General features: G+C 52.1%; 1 non-coding gene across 1 annotated transcript in view; it reads left to right on the top strand.

Annotated features, from left to right (window-relative positions):
- Positions 1-4,228, top strand: part of LOC101641962 — a 4,815-nt gene extending 587 nt beyond the window's left edge. Inside the window, exons 2-6 of the transcript XR_006680309.1 lie at positions 1,550-1,574; positions 1,714-1,767; positions 1,963-2,037; positions 2,120-2,218; positions 3,804-4,228. This is a non-coding gene — a transcript (selenoprotein W). The remainder of the gene's footprint in view (positions 1-1,549; positions 1,575-1,713; positions 1,768-1,962; positions 2,038-2,119; positions 2,219-3,803) is intronic.
- The last annotated feature ends 3,402 nt before the right edge of the window (positions 4,229-7,630 follow it).

Raw genomic sequence — 7,630 nt, 5'->3', positions numbered from 1 at the left:
CCCCCATTACAATCTCGGAAACCTGCAGGGGCAGTTCTGCCTAGTCCTACAGGGCCGCTATGGGTCCGTATTGACCCGAAGGGAGTGAGCTGGTTGTAATGGCAGAGGCCCGGCGTCTTTCTGTCGGGCAATCCGCGCCCCATTTTCGATTTCTGGAATGTTTCGGGGTGTGGTTGGAACAGGACGTGGGGCGCGGTTCACCGCGAAGGGCAAACCCAGTGGGCCCAGGCCAAATCTGGTTTCTGGCCCCAGTTACCCTTATTTGTAGCAAGTGGAAAGGCGAGCTTCAGGGTTCTCTGGGGAGGGGAGGACGTCCAGGTGGCACCTTACGGGCTTGATCGAATCCCTCCCCACCCCCAACCTCCCCCCACCCCCCATGGAACGAACGCCTCCCGAGAAGGGGGGGCGGGAGGGGGAGTTTCCCCTCTTGATCCCTACATTCTTCTTTTGGCTCTGGTGAGACAGTTCGAATCCACCCAGAGTGGAAAAAAGACCTGGCGACCTGCGTCCGTACAGTTGCCAAAGTCTGGGCAAACCCCGTGGCTCAGCCCTATTCTGTGACACTGGCATTGACCGTGGGCTCGAATGGACGTGGTGTGATGATTGTGTGTGTGTCTTAACCTCGTGTGCCTGGTAAAATGCTTAAGCATACAGCAGGAGCTTACTAAATATGAATGTGTGCCACAGAAAGTGACATTTGGAGTCCCTCCCCACCAACGCCCAGGCCTGTGCCCCAGATTTCGGTCCAGAAATAGCGTGCGGGGGGAGGGGTGGTGAGATGGAGCAGGGTTTGGATGGGAACCCCAAGGCGCTCCACTGCCCAGGGTGGGTGGTGGGGGTGGGGAGTAGGGTGTGGGCGAGGTGGGGCGTGTGGCAGACTACAGTGTGTGCTAATTCACTTTCTCTTTCCCCTCCCCCTCGCTGTCTCTCCTGCGGGACTCACCCACTGGGATCTCCTCCTGTGTCGCCCCCACTCCCCCTTTTCCGCTGCCCTCTTGTATTTTGTCTTCCTGTGGGTCTTCCCCTGGCATGGTGCTTTGTATGTGGGCCCACCTCCTTCTTGGGTCCCTGCCGCCCCCATCTGCTTCCCCGTTCCCCAACACTGTGTGTGTGTGTGTGTGTGTGTGTGTGTGTGTGTGTGTGTGTGTCCCTCCATCTTTTCCTGGCGGCCCCCTCCTATTTTCCTTCTCTCTCCTCTGTCTCTTCCGGGCCCCACGCTTCCCACCTCTGACTCCACCTCCCCACTCCTCACCCCTCCTTGCCCTGTTTCTCTTGGCTGGTCTCTCTCCTCTGCCCTCCCTACCTACCCCCCACCCCCACCCCTTTTTGCTCCCTCCCCCTCTGCTTGCCTCTCACCACCTTGTCTCCATCTCTACCCTGTCAACCATCTCCTATTTTCCCTGCTCTCTCCGCCTCCTCGCACCTCCCCCTCTCCCCTGCTCTCCCTGACTTTCCTCAACCATCTTTCCCTTGCTCCCACTATCTTCCCCCAACTTTTCTCTCCATCTCTCCCCTCCCACCTCTTCTCTTGAACCCTTGTCCCCACCAGTGGAGCCTGAGGTTACAAGTCTAAGGTAAACTCAGCCCGGGCAGCCAAGGGACACCCTTGTGGGGGAGGTGCATGTTGAGGGGCGTGCTGTTTGTCTTACCACCTCACCACACCCCCTACCCCCTACCCCCCCACCCCCCTGTGACTCCCTGGCCCTTTTGCAGTATCTTCAGCTCAAGAACCAGTTAGAAGATGAGTTTCCTGGCCGCCTGGACATCGTGAGTCTTGGGGGGTGGGGGTGGGGGTTGATGTGGAACCCAGCCCAGCTCACCTGATCCATCCCTGGGGCCAGGATGACCCTGGGAGGTGTTTGCGTCAGCTCCGGTCCTCTACTCACATCCTCTGTTTCCTGGGAAGGAGTGGGGGGTTCCCAAACGGGTATGTCAACCCCTCAACATCTCTCCCACTCCCAGAGCGGTGAGGGGACCCCCCAGGCCACCGGGTTCTTTGAAGTGATGGTGGCGGGGAAGCTGGTCCACTCTAAGAAGGTACGTCCATCTGTTTTAGAACAAGCGTGGGGTGGGAGCTGAGTTCAGTGGGAACTCACCCCTTGCCTCTTCTTGTCCCTAGAACGGTGATGGCTACATGGACACAGAGAGCAAGTTTCTGAAGTTGGTAGCCATCATCAAAGCCGCCCTGGCTCAGGGGTAGTGTGCCCCGAAGGCAGAGGTGAGGGGGTGCCCACTGAGATGTGGACGGGCGGGAGTGGATCTCCCCCTGCAGTTCCTGCCAACTCCCAGCCCAGGGTGGAGAGCCTGGGCGATGCTGATGTGCCCGTTGTGCCCATCCACAGAGCGGGAGGGCTGAGCCCAGAGTTGTGATGTGGGCAGAGGGCGAGTCCTGTCACCAGCAACCAGCTCCCAACCCAGGAGCGCATCCAACTTGAGTGTTAGCCTCCGTTCACGGCCTGCACAGCATTCCCATGAAGCGCTGTCCATTGTCATCAGGCTGTGAACCTGAGCACTGGTTCCCAGCCAGCTCTAGTGCTGACCCCACCTCCAGCATACATGGACGTGAACCACCGTTCCCAGAAACCCACTGTAGAAGTGACCACCAGGCCAAGAATGTCCTAGATGCCAACACCAGCTCTAGAACGGACCACCTGCGCTGCAACCTTCTTAGCACTGACTCTTCGATCCTCAACACAACACATCTTTGCTCCCCACCAGTCTAGACTCCAGTATCTGTTTCCAGCACACCGTACCCTTCTCCACCAGTTTAGACTCAAGTACAATGACCTATCCCCGGCATACCTCACTCACCCATTGCCTCAGCCCCTAGCACAGTGGTTCTCAAGCTGTGGGTCTTGACCCCTTTTGGGGTCAGATGACCCTTTCACAGGGGTCGCCCGATGCATAGCAGTAGCAAAATGACAGTGATGAAGTAGCCACGGAAATAATTTTATGGTTGGGGGTCACCACCACATGAGGAACTGTATGAAGGGTGGAGAACCACTGTAGTACCAGTCTAGAATCGATACATAATTAATACCAGCTCCCAACACACTGTACACTTTTCCACCCATCTCGAATCAAATAGAATAACTTGTTCCCAGCATACCCTTCAGTCACCCAAGTCTGGAATCAAATATAGTACCAGCACACTGTACACCTCTCTACTAGTCTGGAACAAAATCGAGTAGCCAGCTCCCGATGCAGTACCAGCTCCTACCACCAGTCTAGAATCAAACATACCGTACACTGGCCTCATAATAGCCCATAATCAAATACAGTACAAGCTCCCAGCACCTAGGCGCCAATTCCCAGCCCAACCCACCACTTGAGTGATAGGATTGGACTCTGTTTAAGCCTACATTTAACTGTTAGTTGAGTCTAGAGTTGAGTCTAGCTCTGTTTAAGCTTAGAAACAGCTCTGTTTAAACCTAGACTCAACTTACAGTTTCTAGTATACCCACGTCTTCATTTCCAGCTCAATACATTCAAGAGCAGGTAGCAATTTCCAGATTATTCTCTGGGACCTAGACCTAGCCTGGCACATTCTAAACCTGATTCCTAGTTTCCAAGCCCGATACATTTCAGATGAGCTCTAAATCCGGCCCACTCAAAACAGGATACCAGTTTCCAGGCCAGAACCAGGTTTTGCCTCCTGACACTAAAACCTAGAACCATTTCCTGTCTCCCTCTAAAGCCTAAGGACTAGTTTCCATCCCCATTATCTCTGTTCCCTTTACCGGGAGCCCCCAGCCTGGACTCTCATCCCCCCAAGCTGATGGCCCTCTTTTCTCTCCTCACAGGTCAGGGACCTTGGCCCAGCCCCTCCTGGCAGACGCTTCATGACAGGAAGGACCGAAATGTCTTCTGGACGGGTGGTCTTTCCCAGAATCCCCCGCGGCTGCTGGGCCGGAGCCGAGGCCGACGACCCTGGTCTTTGCCCCTTTGTGCGTGTGTGGAGCTGCTTGGAGAATCTAGCTTTTCCCACCGACCCTGCTGCCTTCCTTCCCTCCCCCGACCCCACTTGCTCCGATTTCCCCTCATGCTTCGTCCCAGCCCTCCAGACCCCTCATTCTATCCTCCAGAAATTGGAGGGAGGTCCCACCTCTGGGCTTCTCAAGAGGAGCAAGAGAGGGGTCATGGGGTGTGAGTGAGTGTGTGTTTCAAATTTCAGCAATGTCTGCAGTGGTCCGCGTGCAATAAAGAGTGGGCAAGTTGGCCAAGTGGAGCCCGTGTCTGGGTGGACCTTGTTTTGCCCCTTGGACTCTCCTCCCTCCAGTCCCCAGCCTCCTGGCAGCTCCTGGGCACAACGGAGTGACACTATCCTGGTGCCTTATGTTTGAGCCCCTTGCTAGCGCTGTTAAGGCGATCCACCTCACGGAGCATTTGCCCTCACTCTGTCCCCCAGACACGATGCCCTCTTTTAGCGGCTAGTCTTTCCTGTCCAAAGAAAGCAAGTGGAAGGAACATTCGGGCTAAATCCAAGAACACACTGTTCTGGCAGCCCACAGGGTACTCGGTGTATGTTGCCAGGGCTACAGCGGGAATACCTCAATCCCAGTCCTTGAGCTTTCGCCTTGTCTAACTGGCCTGCAGAGCAGGTAATGAAATCCGGTGCCCCCAGTGTGCCACATGCCCCGCTGCTGGGCAAGCCCATTATATAACTTCAGACACGATGCACAAGAAGACCAAGGCAGCAATGACGTTCGTGTGAGCGAGACCCAGATGTTTTGGTAAATTCTCTGCAAATCACACAACTCACCCTTACAGAACGTGCCCCGTGTGTGTGAGGAGCTCACATGGGACATGTAGGAAACACCACTGGAAGAGGTTTCTGCTTTTCCCGTAGCAGCCCAAGGGGATCTCCCCCAATGAGTTGCGACTCCCTGGACCCAGAAACCCCCCACAAAGTAACACCTGTGGAACTGCCCAGGCCCTCCAGGGTCTGCTTGTCCGGAAAGCCACCATGCACGTTTTTGAAAGAGGTCCCTCTGGAGAAACAGTGTGTGCCCCTCCGACGTTACCACGGTGGAGTTAGTTGGTTTGCCCAGGCCAGGCAGTGAGACTGGATCCAGGGTCAATGGTCCCCCAAAAGGGCGCCGAATCTTTGCTGCGTGTGCATCACATTGCAGAGTCAGGGTTTCGAGATGGAGTCTGGTCCTCGAGCCCACCCAGGTGAGCAAAGCCTCCAAGATTCACAGAGCGGGACATGCAGGGCTCACGGATCAACCCGTCCCTGAGCGCCCCCTGCCACATTGACATGAGCCTTGCTGAAAAGGAACAAGCTGTTCCCCAACCAGAAGAGGGGGTCATCCAGAAAAAAGAGGTCCCCCAAAGAAACTGAAGAAGCAATAACTTAGGGCTCAGAAGCAAATTAAGCTTCGAATCAAAGTTAAAGCATAAAAGAAGTTTCTACGTTGGTAGCAATCACCTAACCAGCCTGTTAGGTGTGTAAAGATAGGGTGATCTTGCCTGGGCCCCATAGTCCTTTTGTCACCACTCCTATCTTTGAAAGCCAGTTTAAAAGGAAGGTTTGACTGCTCCCAGCGGGACAGCGGAAGTGGCTATGAGAAAGTGGTGAAAGTCTGAGACTCCGTGACCACACCAGAAGAAGCCCCCCAGTTCCCTTGGGTCTGGGAATACCGCCTGCAAAGGCCATGTGCCCAAACAATGGCCAACAGCTATTAACTCCTGTAAGGAAACCCCAAAAACCATTGCATCAATTCCAAGTCAGGGCAACACCATGTGTGTCAGATTTCCAACTCTTCCTGAGGGGTCTCAGGGTGGGTTTGAACCCCCAATCTTTGAATTAGTCGCTGAATGCTTAACAGTTGGTACCATTCTAATATAATGAAGGCACCCCAGTGGCACAATGGGTTAATCATGGAACTGTAAGTCCAAGAGTTGGAGGTTCAAACCGACCAGCCTCCCTTTGGAAAAAAGATGTCTGCTTTCATAAGGATTTACAATCTTGGAAGCCCAATGGAACGGTTCTCTATCTTGCAGGCTATGTGCATCAAAATCACGTGATTCAATCAACTCTGGGACCTATCTTATAGGCAGACTAGCATCTACTCAACTACTTTAATGTCCTACTTGTTGTTTTGATATGTATTATTCTGACAGACCCGTGTCTGATATTGCCAGTGAATATTGCAAGTTTTGCCTGACCACCCGTCATGTCAAGGATTTGTTCTGTACAAGTCAAAAATCCATCTATTGCCATTTGTAGTTGGCTACACTTGTCCACTCTTCCTTTCTCCATGGTGTTTTAAAACTATTACCATGGGATCAGACCATGGCATTCTAAATAGAAGGTCCTTATGCTCCAGGGAGATGATCAATGAGATCGTCTGCTATAAAATGACAAAGATGTCTCTAAGGTGATCTACAGGTAGAAAGCAGATTCAGGAATGGATTTTAGGCTCATACTTAATCCTAGCTGCAATCTAAGAGCAATTAGTTCTTACATCTTGGCCCTGTTGGATACTCACCCTCATGAAGAAAACATGGGAGATACGGGTGCTATAGCAAGATGTGGTGAAGAAATTAGATGGTGCCCAGCTACCAGAAAGAATAGAGTCTGAGGTCTTAAAGGCTTGTTTCAAACAAGCAGCCTTATCTAAGTGAGATGTCAACTAAGCCCAGATGGGAGAAGCACACCAACATCTATGATCCAAGGATTGTAAATTATAGGATCCAAATCTGAAGGAGGGAATAGTATCAGAGCTCAAATTGTGAGATTCTGGTGTGTGGAAGGTTGTGGATGACAGTGGAAGCCTGAAGTACATTCGTAGGATCTACACAGGAAATAAGCCTCCGGTGATTTTCCTCTAGCCGTAATTGAGGGATGGGGAAAATCTGGTGATCAGAGAGAGCGTATTGAGGGAAGACGCTCGTAGTAGTTTAAAATGATAAATCTTACTTCAATGGTTAAAACCTTGCCATCGGATCTCCCCTTGGATGCACTTTTGTGCTTGATCTGGTTTTTAATATAAAAAATGGGGGCACAAGATATGAATAGACAGTTCACTAAAGACAATATCCAGGTGGCTAACAACCGTATGAAATGAAAGCAACAATGAGCTCCTCCCTCACAAAAACCAGTCGGCAAAATTCAAATGAACACAATAACGGGTGCTGGAGAGAATGTGGAGAGATTGGAGCACTTCTATACTGCTGGTGGGACGGTGAAATAATACAACCAGTACAGAAGTCAGTACGGCACTTCCTTAAGCAAATGCAAATATACGGTCCAGCAATCTCTCGACTGAGGATATAATTTAAAGAAAGAATAAAACACCAACAGGCAGATGCACACCTATGTTCATTGCAGCAATAGTCACAATAGCAAAAGCATGGAAGCGACCATTCGAGAGGAGTGGCTGAGCAAACGCTGCGACCTTCATACAAGGAAACAAAACACATCAACACAAAACAACGATCCTTCTCTCAACCAGCGGAAGATGCGGACACATCCAGAGAACCTTAGGCTCAGCCAATTCGCCAATCTTACGAAAATGACACCATTAGTATAAGGAAAAACAAACGATGAGACTTGGAGGAGGATGGAGAGATGAGGGACGGGGGAGGGAGCAGAGAGAGGTGAGGGCTAGGTAGGGGGAGGGAA

This window comes from Echinops telfairi, unplaced genomic scaffold, assembly GCF_000313985.2.
Source record: "Echinops telfairi isolate 266 unplaced genomic scaffold, ASM31398v2 ScPeMD7_655;HRSCAF=1070, whole genome shotgun sequence".
NCBI classification, from domain to species: domain Eukaryota; kingdom Metazoa; phylum Chordata; class Mammalia; order Afrosoricida; family Tenrecidae; genus Echinops; species Echinops telfairi.
This window is presented reverse-complemented; position numbering and strand designations above follow the sequence as displayed.